General features: G+C 38.2%; 1 pseudogene; it reads right to left on the reverse strand.

Annotated features, from left to right (window-relative positions):
• Nucleotides 1-4,118: 4,118 nt before the first annotated feature.
• On the reverse strand, nt 4,119-15,342 carry LOC109054471 (annotated as a pseudogene).
• Between the last annotated feature and the right edge of the window lie 2,014 nt (nt 15,343-17,356).

Raw genomic sequence — 17,356 nt, forward strand, 5'->3', positions numbered from 1 at the left:
CTTCCAATGTTGGTACCTCTCCATCTTCTGCGCCTTTGTCTGGGACCCCTAACTTAGATGATTTTGATGTTAGTCGTCATCTTACTTTGGTGCCCGCGTTCTGGGATAATGAGGTGGATTCGTACTTTGCCGCGTTGCTGCTGTGTAGCGCTGGCCGAGAGAGGCTTGGCCTCTCATAACACAGTGCTAATTAACTGGAAAAGCCCAGGAGATTTGCTCCACTCTGACTGTTAGTGACAGCTTGGATTATGATAAATTGAAAAATGCTGTGTTAAATGCTTATGAACTAGTGCCAGAAGCTTATAGGCAAAAGTTTCAAACTTACGTGGAGTAGGCTACGCTTGGGAGAAGAACGTGCTTTTTGATAGATGTTGTAGTTCCAGCAGAGTCGCTAACTTTTTGACTGAGGATTTTAAAAACTCTTTGCCAGACAAAATTGTTGTTTATTTGAACGAAAAGAAAGTTTCCAAACTTGCTGTGGCAAAAATCAGTTCGGTGAAACATATTCTGCTATGCCTTTGAAGAGCGTTAAAGTTTCGAAATCACCTAAACCAGTCATACCTTTAAGAATCCACCCGCCAGCCCAAAAAGCGGAATCCAGCGGCCTGGTCGAAGGTTTAATGCGTATTCGGTCTTTTACTTGAGCTTCTGAATTTATCAGGATTTAGTTTAAATTTTGGTCTAGCTCCGTGTTTAATCTGACTCCGATTTTACGTGATCATTACATTTGGGCAATATTTCTATCAAAAGCTGATCACAGATATCGATTGTTTGTTAATTTAGATATTTGAGTATTCTGAAAATCCCATACTTTTAATTATTCGTTCATTAGGGACTCGGTATCGCTCAGAGAATTTAACACTGGCTGGTCGCAGTCTCACAGACACAAACTCGTCAGTTCTGATCTTAGACATAGGATGCAGGGTGAATATCTACCTTTAAGTCGGCCTCGCTCTGCTTGCTCGTAACAAAAAGCATAGTTTTTGCATATTCACGGAAACTGCAACTTATTAAGGCAGTGATAGTCAGAAATCGAAAAGGTCTTAAATGATGTTCCCCATGCTCCATTCATTTAGTCTTCTGTATGATTTATCCTGAACACAGTTTTGCGGTAATACCAAACTCCACTTTAATCTACTTGAGAAAATAATTTCAAAGTCAAAACAAATCAAATGTAACAATTATTTATCAGTCAGGTAAGTATTATGCCAATTACATAGCCAATTCAGAGATATCAAATCAATACAAGACATCAAATTCTCAAAGATGAATCTAAGAGTAAAAGATGAATACCTGACTTCAGGAAAATACATAATATGGAGTGAAAAGACACACACCATATTACGGGCTTTCTGGCTACAGAATCGTCCAGTAAAGTTTTGTCACTTTCCTTATATAGCTACTCAGACCAGACAACAAAGAAATCTTCAAATCAGTTGTAAAAACATAAAAGACCTTTTGGTTGTTTAAGTTCCTGTGATCACATCAGGGTCCCACCTGGCTGGAGATAAACATTTTCACAGACCCCTAAAGGGGGACATACCCCCTCTTCAGCAGAACACCATTCTACAAAAGTTTTCAATCTTTCTCATAATATAAATGACTACTGTGAAATTGAGACCATTTTACCAATCGCACAGAGACCTTTAAAATGATACCAAACAGGAAAAACAACAGGTTCATAAGAGACATGATATGCGGGATATGCATATTCTTGATGAACTTTAAGTGAGACCTTCTGGGGAAAAAGAGGGAGCGGCAGAGAAGGCAGGGGGAGAAGGGGGCCATAAATGAACAAGGGGAGAGGTGTCCTTTGTTCCCTTTGAAGATCTCCTCTCCAGATCAGTTTTATTGTTATATGATTTTGTGGCATGGCATTTGCATTGCGAGAGTTCCTGAGTGTTTGGCTTCACAAAGAATTAATTTCGTAACAAAATAATTTCACTCCTTTCATACCTGTCGAAGCTCGTGAATGCTTTTACATTTACATTTAGTCATTTAGCACGCTTTTATGCAAAGTGACAAATGAGGACAATGGAACCAATCAAAATCAACAAAAGGGCAATGATATACAAGTGCTATAACAAGTCTCAATTAGCTTAACACAGCACACATAGCAAGGGCTTTTTAAATAATAAATAAAAAGAAAACAGATAGAATAGAAAAAGAATAGAGCAAGTTAGTGTTAGAGGTCTTTTTTGCTTTCGTTAATTGTATAATAAATGAAAAAAACAGAATACAAAAAGATTAGAAAGCTAGTTCATTTTTTTAAAGAAAACAAGCAGCAAATGAATAGAGTGCAAGTCTAAAAGGGACAAGTGTTGTTTTTTTTAAAGAATATAATTAGAATAGAGAGTGCTAGAGTTAGCGGGTCAAATAAAGATGGAAGAGAAGCCTTTTACTGCCACAAACTTAGCCATTTTATTGCGATGTGTCCCTCATTAAAAAAGAAAAACAAGGGGAAGTCAACTGAATGTGTTGGTTTTGTCCATAAGATTGGTGGCCAACTTAATTCGGATATTGATGCAGCGTATGATCCTTTTGTGTGTAAGGGAATGATTTCTCTTAGTAGATCTGAAGAAGATTTGGTTCCTGCAACCATGTTGTGTGATACAGGGGCTAATCAATCATCCGTGTTAGCCAAGGTGCTGCTGTTTTCTGAGAAAAGTTATTGCGGTTCCGAAGTTCTTATTCAGGGGATTGAATTGGGTGTGTTGAAGGTATCGGTGGATAATGTGTACATTCGATCCGGGTCAGTAACAGTTAGCAGTATGTCACAAGTTAACTGTAAGTGGTGTTGCATTAACTGTAGGTAACGATTTAGCTGGGGAAACGTTACTTCCAATCCCTGAAGTTATTAAAAATACTGTGTTTGATTCTGTTACTTCCGGTGAGTTAGCATAAGAATTTCCTTCGGTTTTTACCACGTGTGTAGTTACACGCGCTCAAGCGCATAAGTTTGGTGATTTGATTGATCTTTTGGAAACCTTCATGGCCAACGAGGGTAGAGTGAAAGCTAAGAGTTCTGTTGTAACATCTGAGTTGCCTGACCCTGAGGCACTGTCTATGAGTAGTGGTGCTGAAATGGAGTCGGCTGAGTTGCTGCTTTCTGCTGACAAGGTTCTGATTTCTGCTGAACAGAAGAAAGACCCTTCTTTATTGTGCTGCAGGAAAAGGGCGGTAACTTTAACGGACATTTAATGTAAATCAATGGGATAATTTTTGGGACAGTGACGTGTTGAAGAGAAAGTGGATTCCAGCAAGGTCAGATGGTTTAGTAGTACCTCATAGTACCTAAATGTTTACACAACCAGGTTTTGAGCGTAGCTCATGATAATGTTGCTGGCGATTTGGGAATTACTAAAATGTATTATCGAATCTTATGTAATTTTTTTCTGGCCTGATATTAAATCTGATGTGGAGCAGTATTGTCATTCGTGTCACGTGTGCCAGGTTGTAGGAAAGCCTAATCAAATCATCCGTCCTGCACCTCTTCAACCTATTCCTGTTTTGGGAGAGCCTTTCGCTTGGATAATCTTGGACTGTGTTGGGCCATTACTGCAAACTGGATCTGGACATGTCTATTTGCTTACGCTCATGTGCATGACTACTCGCTATCTGGAGCTGGTACCATTATGCTCTTTAAAAGTGAAAGCGGTTATGAAATCTCTTATAATATTACTGTTATAATATTTTGTTATATTTTGTAATACTGTCATCTAAAGGTTTGGAAGCCATTGGGGTTTCCTGTTGCACTAAAATGAAAAAAAAAAAAAAACTTTGTTTCTAAGCTGTTTATGTTGCAAGGAAGATGTTCAAATCTAATGGGGAAGGAGTGTAATAGATGTTCCGAGTGACATTTACTTTAAACCACGCCCCCATTGAATATACATGTGTGGACTGTTTTGAGTGTGAGTTCTCAGCAAACAAGTAAGCTTGCAGAGTATGTGTCTGTCGTTCATCTCCCCCCAAATCCACCTCCTAGCACAATATATTACAATGCAGGACTAGAATTTTTTAAATCAGATTAATGCACACATAGATATGGATGTAACCAGTTATGTTTTAAATACCAAATAGGCTATACAAATGTAACCAAGAAAAACAAAACACAAAGACACCTTAAATGCTTTTTTATTATTAGTTACTGTTTTTGTGGACATGTTACAAGGATTTCATATTATATTAGTTCTTGTTTCTCTGCCCACTCTCTTTCTCAAAAGGTTCATTCCTCAGCCTCTTTACCCTGTAAACAAATGTAAATAATCAAATAATAAAGTGAAGCATTATCAAAATGAGCACAATATTGTACTTTTTAATAATGTTTAATATTGTAGTTTTGTTCATAAGGTTTAGTCCTATGCACAGTTTTAGTATGGATAACAAAATGTTTGAGCACAAATAATGAACTAAATAAAAATGTGATATTTACCCTCCCGAATTCACGGCTTTTAGCTCTCAGCTTGTTGACCTGGGACTCAGCAATGTCAGCCCTCTCCTGGGCTTCCTCCAGCTCATGCTGCACCTTTCTGAACCTGGTCAGGTGACTGTTGGCCTGTTCCTCCTGTCAATGAAATAACACTTGTTTAGGGTCATCATATCCACAATATTTTGTTGCACAGCACTCATCAAACTTTAAAATTACTCACAGCATCTTCACTCTGTCTCTTGTAGGCCTTGACTTTCAGTTGAAGTTTGTCCACAAGGTCTTGCAGTCTGATGATATTCTTCTTATCTTCTTCAGTCTGCATCAGAAAAATGTAATGCCTTAATTGGACCATTTATCATACCTACATGCATATTTTTGTTTGATGAAGTACCTGATAAGTCAGTTCCTTCACTCTTCTTTCATATTTGCGGACACCTTTCACCGCTTCAGCACTGCGTCTCTGCTCCGCTTCAACCTCGCCCTCCAGCTCACGAACCTGAAACACGGATTATAATTGATGTTATTCCTGACTTTATGCTTGTGATAAAATATGTGAATGTATAGTCCATGTATATATTCCACAAAGCCATTTGCACCGTGCTCTTTCGTCACTTAATAAAATTACTTTTGATGTGTCAGTCTGTTTAATTACTTCGTATATGAAACCATGATTCACATTCACAAAAATATGCTTCTTTTAACCTTTATTTTTACATGTATCACCACAAGCAGGACAAAACACAAATGTTTCAGCTCAAGGCCTTCTTCAGTGCGTTGAATAATTCAGTCCCTCCACCCAGTTTTTAAAACATTAATTATACTGATGTCGTCATTTATCTGCAAAATTAGCCAATGTTAAGTCTCTAAAAATTTAATGTACTATGTGTATAGCCACATACCCTAGCTTCCAGTTTCTGGAGCTGCTTCTTTCCTCCCTTCATGGCCAGACTCTCAGCCTCATCCAGACGGTGCTGCAGATCTTTGACTGTAACTTCCAGGTTCTTCTTCATCCTCTCAAGATGAGCACTTGTGTCCTGCTCTTTCTTCAGCTCTTCTGCCATCATGGCAGCCTGCAATAATGTTTTACTCAGAATTCATTTCCTTTGGTTAATAAAAATTTGTAAATCAGTAGTTGACAATTTTTACTCACATCAGTTATTGCTTTCTTTGCCTTCTCTTCAGCATTGCGTGCTTCCTGGACTACATCTTCCATCTCACCTTGAATCTGAACAAGATCTGCTTCCAATTTCTTCTTGGTGTTAATAAGACTGGTATTCTGAAGTACATGAGAGAATGTTAAAAATAACATGGATTATGAGTTATTCCTTAAAAAAATTGCTTTTTTTTTTTCAAATCATTCTTCTTACTTGGGAGTGTAAGAGAGTCACTCGCTCACTGGCATCCACCAGCTCCTGTTCAGCCACTTTGCGAGCTCTATCTGTCTGCTCCAGAGCAGATCTCAGCTCCTCAATCTCAGCCTGCATCAGGTTGTTCCTGCGTTCAACCATAGCAACCTGCTCTTTCATGTCCTCTTGTGCTCGTAAAGCCTCATCAAGATGGAGTTGAGCATCCTGAAGCAATCAAGAGATAGTTAGGTCTTCTGATCTCATTAGTCAGATCAAGACATAGTGCTACACTGCTGTAACAGAACAAACCTTCAGTTGTCCCTGGACATTCCTGAGCTGTTTCTGAGCTTCAGCAGCCTGCCGATTTGCATGGCTCAACTGAATCTCCATCTCATTGAGGTCTCCTTCCATCTTCTTCTTAATTCTCAGAGCATCATTTCTGCTTCGGACTTCAGCATCCAGGGTGGTCTGCATGGAATCAATGATTCTCTGGCTGTTTCGCTTGATCTGTTCAATCTCCTCATCCTTCTCAGCCAATTTCCGATCAATCTCCCCTTTCACTTGGTTCAGAACAATCTAAACACCATGCTCTAGGGTCGCCTGAAAATTAGAATAGTGTGTAGGGAATTGTTTGCTAGAAAAGTGGAAATAATATATATATATATATATAATTTTTTAAGCACCACATATATATATAGGGATATTGTTATATATATATATAGAAATATATGGAATAATATATATATAATATATATATATATATATAATTTTTTAAGCACCACGATACCTCAGCTTCTTCAAGTGCAGCTTGGATTTCAGATTTTTCCATTTCAGCAGTTTTCTTTCCTTTTTCCAGCTCATGAATAGTCTTTCCAGTTTCACCAAGCTGCTCAGTCAAATCTGAGATCTCCTCTGTATATGTAAAGAGCACATGATTAACAGTGGGTTAACATACTATTCTGTAGAAGATCCTGAAAACCAAAAGAAAAGGTAAATGTTTGTACATACGTTGAAGGTTCTTGTTTTCCCTCTTCAGAGTCTCCAGGTGGTCCAAAGCCTCCTCATAAGAATTTTTCATTTTGAAAAGTTCTGTACTAAGAGAACGAGCCTCCTTCTGGGCTCCTTCCAACTCTGCCTGGCTCTCCTCATACTTCTGCTTCCATTCTGCCAAGACCTTTACGAACAATATACCCATGGCGAGGTGCGTCACAACAATATTAAATGTAACTAAAATAATGTGCAAAAGACATGGTTACTTTACCTTATCAAAGTTCCTTTGTTTCTTGTCAAGGTTGGCAGCCAGAGCATTTGCTCTCTCTACATCAATCATGAAATCCTCAACTTCATTTTGCAGTCGCTGCTTGGTTTTTTCCAAGGAGGCACATTTGGCATTCACAGCTTCAATGGACTCTTCAGCATCCTGCAAACGCTGAGCAAGCTTTTTCCTAAGAGCAACAATGAAATGTTAGTCATTGCTTCTACCTTATTTCCTGTTTAAACAGGGGATTTTACTTACTTTGCTTCCTCAAGCTCTTCAGTACGCTGAATGGCATCAGTCTCATATTTGGATCTCCACTGAGCTACTTCACTGTTGGCCTTTGACATGCCACGCTGGAGCTCAGATTTGGCCTCCTGTTCCTCCTCGTACTGCTCTCTGAGCAGATCACAGTCATGTCGTGCTGACTGGACAGCATGAGCCAGGGCATTTTTGGCCTTTAAAACAGAAAGTTATTCATTAGGTTTAGTTCATAAGGTCATTCGTTAAGAAAATGCTAACTCCTCACCTTGACTTCTTCCTCAATTTGCCTCTTCAGCTCTTCAATCTGCTGAGTGTAAGCCTGTTTGCTTCGAGTCAGCTGAGAAACTAAAGCCTCTTTTTCTTCTAGTTGACGTCCCATTTCACCTTGCATGGATTTAATGATGGTCAATAACTGCAGTGTTGTATAGGTGTGTGTATAGAGAATGTCATTTTATTATCCTTCCAGTAAAAAATACTACTTACCATTTTCAGTCTGAAGTCTTGCCTTTTGAGCACTTAGATCATTGATATGGCGTACATGTTCGTCATGCTTTGTCTTAAACTCACTCAACTGATCTTCCTGTGTACGGCACATCTTTTCAAGATTTGTCTGCAAAATACAACTTTTTTAATTGATATTTTTTACACAATACAGTACTGTTTCTTATCCAATATTTCATTTTAATACTTACCTTTGATTTGGCAACAGACTCCATACTGCTCGACAAGTCATCAATCTCCATTTTAAGCTCACTTTTCTCTTTTTCCAGCTTCTGTTTCACACGCTGGAGGTTGTCGATCTGCTCTCCCAGCTCTGCCACACTGTCGGCCTGCTTCTTGCGAAGAGTTGCAGCTGTTGCTTCGTGCTGCAAGGTGGACTCCTCCAGATCACGGCGTAGTTTCTGGAACTCAGCATCACGTTTTTTGTTCATCTCAATCTGGGCAGCAGTGGCACCACCTGCTTCCTCAAGCCTCTCGCTGATCTCCTCAAGTTCCCTGGAGAGATCAGATCTTTGCTTCTCGACCTTTGCACGAGCAGCACGTTCTGCCTCAATTTCTTCCTCCAGCTCCTCAATACGAGCCTGTGGTAGCAAAACTTTGATGAGTTACAGTTAATTACAAGTAATAAGCATAAAATCAGAGTAGCACTTTGAGTGACCTGAAGTTCTTTAATCTTCTTCTGGAGCTGAATACCAAGAGACTGCTCGTCTTCAATCCTGCTCAGAAATTGACTTGATTCAAAGTCCTTCCTGTTAAAAACATAAAAACAAACAAATGTTATAATTATTCTGAAAGTTAACAAGGGGTCTGAATTATACAGGTAAGTAGGATAGACAAAACAAAATGTTATTAGTTCCTCACTTTTTCAGCCTTTCTTCTAATTGTTGCTTGTCATTCTCCAGGTCCATTATGGTTTCCTGGGCAAGTTTCAAATCACCCTCAAGCTTTCTCTTGGCTCTCTCAAGGTCCATACGGAGTTTCTTCTCCTGCTCCAGAGAGCCTTCCAGCTGTTTCACAAATGTGAAAGATTAGTAAGCATAATTTTCCTCCAGAATATTATTTTCATGCTTGATTTCTGCTGTTTGTTGTAACAATAACCAGACAGGTGAGTACTAATTGTCACTATTTGTTATATTTCAAACTTACGTCATCGACTTGCTGCTCAAGCTTTGCTTTGGCTTTTGTCAGAGTATTGACTTTGTCCTCCTCTGCCTGGAGATCATCAAGAGTCTGCTGATGTGCCTCTTGGAGGGCTTTCTTCTCCTTAGTCAGCTTAGCAATAACCTCATCTTGAGATGTCAATTCTTCAGTAAGGTTTTTAACCTAAGAGACACAGTGGATAATTTCAGTGACTGCAATCTGAATGAAAGATTAAGTTTACCAAAACCTGCTTCTCAGGATATTAACCTTGTTCTCAGTGGCATGTTTCTCCTTCTCCACTTTGGCTAAGGTAAGCTCTAAATCATCAATGTCTTTCTTCAGTTCAGAGCACTCATCCTCTAGTTTTCTCTTCTTGGCTGTCAGTTCAGCATTCATTTCTTCCTCATCCTCCAATCTTTCATTTGTCTCTTTAAGTTTTGCCTCCAACTGGATCTTGCTTTTGATTAGCCCTTCACATCTCTCCTCAGCATCAGAAAGGTTTTCTGTTTCCTGTTGATTAGAGAATCATTTGTTTTTAATTTTAGCTGTGCATTTGTTACGTTATAAAGACAAATTAATTATTTGTGATCTTTCCAGCAGGATGCCGATGAAAAACTCACAGCTGCCACTTGTAACTGCAGGTCATTTTTCTCCTGCAGCAGGGAAACCATCTTCTCCTCCAGCTCCTTCTTCTTGGCAAGTGCCTTTGCTAGATCCTCCTTCATTTTCTCAAAATTCTCTTTCATGGCTGCCATTTCCTTCTCAGTCTCTGCACTCTTCAGCAGAGGCTTGATCTTAAAATACAGCTTCATCCATGGCCAGTGTTTCACATTCATGAATGAGCGGATGTTGTACTGGATGGTGAAGATGGACTCTCTGGATCATAGAATCAGAAGAAATGGTCAGATGCTGTTTGTGAATATGGAATGTTATCCCCTAAAGTATATTTTTTCAAGACAAAACTACCTTCTCTCCATCATTTTGACAAACTCCTTCCTCATAACATAGCCTCTGCAAAGTGCTTGAGTCATGGTCACAAGGATAACAAGTTTTTCATCTCGCATCTCCTCAAGAAGACCCAGAAGCCCAGCTTTGAAGAACACCTGAAATTTGGTTTGGTTTTCACATTGTTAGTGACAACATCATCATCAACGGTGATTGCAAAGTCTTGTAAACATCCTAACCTTGGTGTGTCCAAACTTGTACTGGGTATGATCCACATCAATGGAGCCAAGAAGCTTCTCTGAAGCCTTCTTATTGTCAATGAACTGACCCTCAGGGATGACACTAGCATTCAATACTTTGTATCTAAAGAAAAGACATTCAAAATATGACCATATTTACCTTGAATTAATTAAATAATGTGGTTTCAGAATCATACTAAGTTTAAATTTGCACCTGGATGGTACATACATGAAGTACTAAGAAAGGACTAATCTTGTGTACAGATTAGTGTACATGCTTTTGTGTGTAAAATCTCTGTGTGTGAATTTCCATTTATTCCGAATTTATAAGATCTTGTTGCCCATGCAAGAGAAGCATATGTGTGTGAGAGAAAGCACACTTGTTTTATGCAAATTACTAGCTGTGGGTACATGCTCCTCATTTAGAAAAATCCTGATTCATCAACATTACAACAAGGCTGAGAATATTTTATATATATATTATATATATATATATATATATAACATATTTATACATAATGTACATTTAAAACATGTTTAAACATATTTATACATAATGTACATTAATTACCTTTGCTTGAAGTCACCATAGAGGATTCTGCTTGGGAAACCTTTTCTGCAAATTCTGATTCCCTCCAGTACACCGTTACAGCGCAACTGGTGGATGACCAGAAAGTTCTCCATAAGACCTAAAATAAAAAGAGTTCAACAAACCTGATTATTGTTTTTTATAAAAGTCACTCATGTTCATTTTAACAGAGCCACTATTTTAAATATATTGCATGCTTTTCTGTATTCTAACAGGAATGCAAAAAATAATAACCTGGAGTCTTTGACTCATTTGGAATCAAGCAACGCACAAAATGAGGATGAGTGCTTCTCAGGTTGGTCATCAGTTTGCCCAAGTTCTCCTGTTGGTTGAAGAATAAACAGATAAGCTATCACCCGTACATCTTAATAAAAATATTATAAAATATTTAGGAGTAAAATGAAGCCACATCATTACCCGGAACAGAGCAGACACAGTTTGGAAGGAGCCGCCCTTCTTTTTCCCACCCTTTTTGCTACCAGATTCAGCTGTTGATTAAGCAGTAAAGTAGAGAACTGGTAAACAATGCCATGTACAGAAATCAGGGTTTTTTGTTAACAAAGTTTAAGAAGTTTTTATATGAACATCCTAATGTTTCAATCATAAAAGTGTAAATTTGTTTTGCAGACCTTCAGCAGAAGCATGAGCAGCATACAGGTGAGCCAGCAGTTTCATTGAAGACTTCTGGTACAGCTGAACCACTGAGTCGTTCAGAGGGTCCTTGTTCTTATCCAGCCAGCCTACGATGTTGTAATCCACAGTTCCAGCATAGTGCACCAAAGAGAAGTGGGCCTCGGCCTTGCCTTTGGTAGGTTTGGGCTTCTGGAAGCATGCACTTTTACCAAGATGCTGGTCATGCAGCTTGTTCTTGAAGGTTGTGTCTGTTGCCTTAGGGAACATACACTCCTCCTCAAGGATGGAGAAAATACCCATTGGCTGCAAAAAAAGTGCACATTTCCTTGAGATAGGAAAAGGAATCAAAGCAGAGCATTTATACTAAAAAAAGAAAAACACCATGTCCTAAAATTGAAATTTATTACCTTTTCAATAAGCTCAATGCAGGCAGCCAAGTCCATACCGAAGTCAATGAACTCCCACTCAATACCTTCTTTCTTGTATTCCTCTTGTTCCAGCACAAACATGTGGTGGTTGAAAAACTGTTGCAGTTTCTCGTTTGTGAAATTAATGCACAGCTGCTCCAAGCTGTTGAACTGTAGTGAACATAAAATATTTCAGTATCAGAACCAAGAAGCTAAAGCAACAGATTCAAAAGTTTTATCTTGTAAACTTACATCAAAGATTTCAAACCCAGCAATGTCAAGCACTCCGATGAAGAACTGTCTTGGCTGTTTGGTGTCCAGCATCTCATTGATTCGGACAACCATCCACAAGAACATTTTCTCATAGATTGACTTGCACAGAGCCATGGTTGAATTATTCACCTAATTTAGAAAATAATGATGCTATTTTATTACATTTCATTAAAAAAATTGTATATTCTTAACAATTCAGCGATGCAATCATTAATTATACATTTTTAAGTGCACACACCTGAGGAACAGTTTGACCTTTGGTCACAAATTCATTCCCGACCTTCACTCTGGGAAAACACAAAGCCTTCAGCATGTCCGCAGAGTTCAGTCCCAAGAGGTAAGCGATTTTATCAGCCACTAGAAAAAAAATATTTTAAGTAAATAATTTTTATGTATCCATATTGCAACCATATATGCATGTTTTTATAGCTAAATTTGAAGTCACACCCTCAGTTCCATCAGGCTCGGCCTGCTCCTCCCTCTGCTTCTGCTTGAACTTCATGTTCCCATGATGCATCACAGCTCCTGTCAGCTTATAGATGCCTATTTTCTCCTCAGCAGTAAAGCCCAGGATATCAATGGCTGTCTGCAAGTCAGAAACAATCATGTGTCTCTTGTCATGTTGCTGAATACTAAATAGGCTTTTTATGTAAAGTACTTGAAAAGTTCTAAGTTCTGCTTACATCAGTTGCAATGAACTCTTCTACATCATCGATGCTCTTGACTGTGATCTCACCATGACTGACCATGGGATAGTCGTACGGGTTAGTGGTGATCAGAAGAGCCTCTACAAGCGGAATATGACAAGAAAGACAGACTTTATACTAATTCAAAGATTGAATGCTCACATTATCTGTTCTTGCATTCTTTAAAAGTACTGTATTAAATTCAAATTAAATATGGCAAAATCCTATGCAGTAATTTAGAGTTTCTTACCCAGCAGTTCTGGCTTATGGCCAGTGCAGAGCTGGTAGAAGATGTGGTAGCTCCTCTCAGCAGACAACTGGAAAGTTACTCTGGACTTTTCCAGCAGATCTATGGATCAAAAACATGATTGTCAGAGGGATAAAAAGGAATGTGCGTAATATCAGTCAGCTGAAATCTAAAAGAATGAAGGACTCACAAGTTTCAATATCAGCTGATGCCAGTTTTCCAGTGGTGCCAAAATGAATTCTGATAAATTTACCCTGGAAAATTTAAAATAAAAAAAAATCATAAAAAAAAAAAAAAAAAAAAAAAAAAAAAAAAAAAAAAATAATATATATATATATATAAATATATATTTATATATATATATATATATATATATATATATATATATATATATATATATATATATATATATAATCCATTACAGAATTAAAACACATAGTGGATCATTGCAGTTGCCTCATTACTTACAAAGCGGGAAGAGTTGTCATTCCTCACAGTCTTGGCATTGCCATAGGCTTCCAGCAAGGGGTTGGCTGCAATGATTTGATCTTCCAGCGACCCCTGATGGGCACATAATGTGTTAGATATGCCAGTCAAATAAGTGTTCTACTGCTTTGCTAATTTTTGCCAAAACGTTTTTGGGATTGATGTTTTTGATTGATGACCATACAATTTAATAAAGCCATCCTCATTACCATATTGGCACACAAATAATATATTTACCTGCATTTTTCCAGGGACGGGCTCTGCCTTCTTCTGTCCAGATGATACAGCGATTGTCGCAAAGTACTGGATGACACGTTTGGTGTTCACGGTCTTTCCTGCACCAGATTCTCCACTGAAAATATGGTACAGTATATTACAATATGCATCCGACTGCAGAGTTTCTGCTTATCACATTGCATTTGTGGTGAAAATACTTAATATGCAATACGTACGTAATCAGGATAGACTGATTCTCACGATCTACAAAAGAGTAGAAAGTCATTACATTCAAAATAAGTGTTTTTTTTTAAAAAAAAAAATGGATCTTTTAACAATCTTAGCCACTGAACTTTAGCCATAAAGATTATTTTTTTTCATACCAGTGAGCATGAACTGATAAGCGTTGTCAGAGATGGAGAAGATGTGAGGTGGGGCTTCAACTCTTTTTTTGCCCCTGTAGGCTGCCACAACTGCAGCATCGTACACTGGGAGCCACTTATAGGGGTTCACAGTGACACAGAACAACCCAGAATAGGTCTGCAAGAGAGTAATGTTATTTTACACGCTAAATATAGACATTTCATTGATTTATAGGTAAAACAGCACAATGCCTTTGAAACAGATTAACACTAAGCATTTTTGGTTACGTACATAGATCATCCATGCTGCATAACGCTCTTTGAGGTTGTACAGCACAGTGGGTTCGTTGAGGTGGGTCATCATGGCCATGTCCTCTATCTTATCGAACTTGGGGGGATTCATTGGAAAAATTTCATCCTCCTTCACTGTGATGGTCTGGAGGGAGTGTCGTTTTACAGTTATCAAAGAAGCAATGCAGATGGCTGTAAAATTTATTTGGCAAATTTGATCTAAGTATCTCTTATACCCACTTTGCCGCACAGAGTTTGCACTGTGGCTTTGCCACCTTCCCGACTCTTGAGGACCCCTTTGAGGTACATCTCCTTGGGTTCAGTAACAAAATAGGCAGTTTTGGCATCAAATGGTGTATTTTGAGCTTCCAGACGTTCTTTCTCTGGCTTGCGGAGGTAGATGGCCGCAGGGCCAAAACACTCCATTTCCGCATCCGTACTCATGGTGGAACTCTGACAGAAAGACAACCAATACTGTTTGTAATGCAAGTTATATTCAAAGGAACGTTTACGTTCATGCATGTGTGATATTACCCCTTTAACATTAGACTAAAGTGTAAAATAACCCAGTACTTAGTTGATTAACTTGTCACCCAAAGCCAAAAATGGTGGTTGAGAAGGACAAAACCTTATTAAAAAACAAAGTAATGCATGAATTTGTCACATTGTGTAGCATTTAGAGTTCATTAAAAAGATGCACCATGTTTACCTTTGTATTGCACCTCTTAGGACTTGATCTTGATGTTGTAATTCACCACCTCTGTGTACCGTAAACTAAAACAAGGAATTTGTTGTTAGCTGACACTTGCCCAAATTATAAAATAAGTCATCAAGGCAAAAATTATTTCTTAAAATTAGCACGGGATAACTTCGTTTTCATTGAGGAGCACAATTTTATAATTCGTAATAAAAAGCCTAAAATATCCCTATTTGTTAAAAGTAATAAAAAGAAAAAACAGAATTATGTGTAGAGAAAGCGTCTTTTGTGGCTTGGCGTTCAAACACTTACCTTTGCTGTGTAGTTGTGAGCCTTGGGAGGAGTCGGGAAGGCCCTCTTTTATACTGTAGTGTAAGTGTCCTGTCAGCACATTTCAGCATCTCATTTTTGGTCATGAGTCCTGTTTGCCCACTTCCATTTGTCCCCTTCAGCAGCATCACTGTATTATTTTTATCTCTTGAAATGAGAAGGAGTTCCAAGATGGTTTTATCTCTTCAAATTGTTATTGTCTAGTACAGAAATGCGGAGAGGTTTTTTGGGCCCATTTTAAGTGTTTAAATGTAATCCTGAACTGTTATTAATTACTTTGTCACTTTTGTCACTATTGGTCAGAATCTGCATCATTACTGTATGAACAAAAATGGATCAAGTGACAAAACAACAAAACTGTATTTCAAGAATCCTCGATCATGACCCTACAATGATAATAAATTGTTTCTTTTTAACTTAAATAATTCAGTAGAGACAAATAAGGAGGGCGAATGATTAACCACAATGTCAGTCCATCTAACCCTCAGTTATAAATCCTTCTTAAGAATGTCTGGCAATAATAAGTCATCCACCTCGTTGTGGAGAAGACCTCAAATGTCACTGGTGTAAAGTTGCAGGAGCCTTACAAATTTGAAATGTTACAAAGAAATCAAATTGGTATACTCCTGCCCCTTCAAGAAACAAGCAGGGAGGCCAAAAGATCATGCCTTTCCTTGCTAAGAACAGCTGAGGCTCTCCAGGCCTCTCTTGGGGATTAAACAAAGTCCAAGGTGGTGACAAAATCCTCAATGTCAACAGGCCAACTTGAGTCATTGTGTGCTAATAGCTGTGCCTTTCCACACTGAGAGTGCTGGAAGAATGTGTGCATGGCCTTTTATATACTTTTAAGATTTGAATAGACATGCATTATGTATAAATCAATGTACTTGTATGTATATCTTACTTCAAACAGGTACCACTTTCTAATGAATACGTCAATCAGGATGCCACTTAATCAAGATGCATCCAGATCTGTGGATCAGGACCTCTTTAATCTGATGGTCCTCCTCTTTTTGGTTTGGTGTAACATGAGAATTGATTTAAAGTGGGCTTTGTGAGTCTTAAGGTCAGTCTTTCCACTTGAAAGGTGATCTCATACTGGCAAAGAGCAGAAAGCTTTAAAAATTGTGGGGGAGTTACTCTTGAGATATAATGGGCTCCATTGAATAAAAATGTGAAACTTGATCACCCACCCATAACACTACATTCTTATTTGGACAAAATACAAATATAGCTCCAGTGCAGTCTTGGCCCACCAAATGGCAGCAGGCTCAGGGGATTTATTGTGTCTTGAACTTCCTGCATTACATTACAAAACAAAATCCAAGTGTTTTAGTGTCTGTCAAGAGCCTGCAAGTGTGCACCATTAAAGATTGTGGGTTGGTACAACGGTTCTTGGATGAGACAGTCGTATCAGTTTCAAGTCATTGCGGCTTCTTATTTTAGGACTTTGAAATATAATACAGCGTCTTTGCTTCTCTTGGTAAAAAACTAATGAGTTTGTACTGGCTTTGCCTTATTGTTCAATGTGTGAGTATGATGCTGCATTTACATTATTAACCGTGCAAAGATCTGTTGGTTACAAAGTCTCTCTATCTCTTGGTGGATGCAGTAGGGTTCCTTTTTGAGTACCACCACAGATAAGTATACATTTTTATTATGTTTTCATTTATAGTATATTTTTGATGCAGTTTCATGATATTGCACAGACTTGGTTTGTGGTGCTTTTAACTTTTGTGTTAACTCACAGAGTGCGGATCTCTAAAATATTGGTTCAAACCATGGCAGAATGAGTACCTGAGGAATAAAAAGGTAAGATCCTGGTGCTGTTTTCATCCTGAGGGATAATTCTTAAATGTAATGTTAAGAAAGCAGCAATATAGTGAACCTGAAAATCATATTTAGTGAGCTGAATAAACATAATTTCAAGTAAACAAACTTCTCTAGAGAGTTAGCCTGAGCTCCTCTAACATAAAATATCTTAAATATGGAATTAACCTTCTATAGATTTGTAAAGGGA

This window comes from Cyprinus carpio, chromosome B6 (genome assembly GCF_018340385.1).
Source record: "Cyprinus carpio isolate SPL01 chromosome B6, ASM1834038v1, whole genome shotgun sequence".
NCBI lineage: Eukaryota > Metazoa > Chordata > Actinopteri > Cypriniformes > Cyprinidae > Cyprinus > Cyprinus carpio.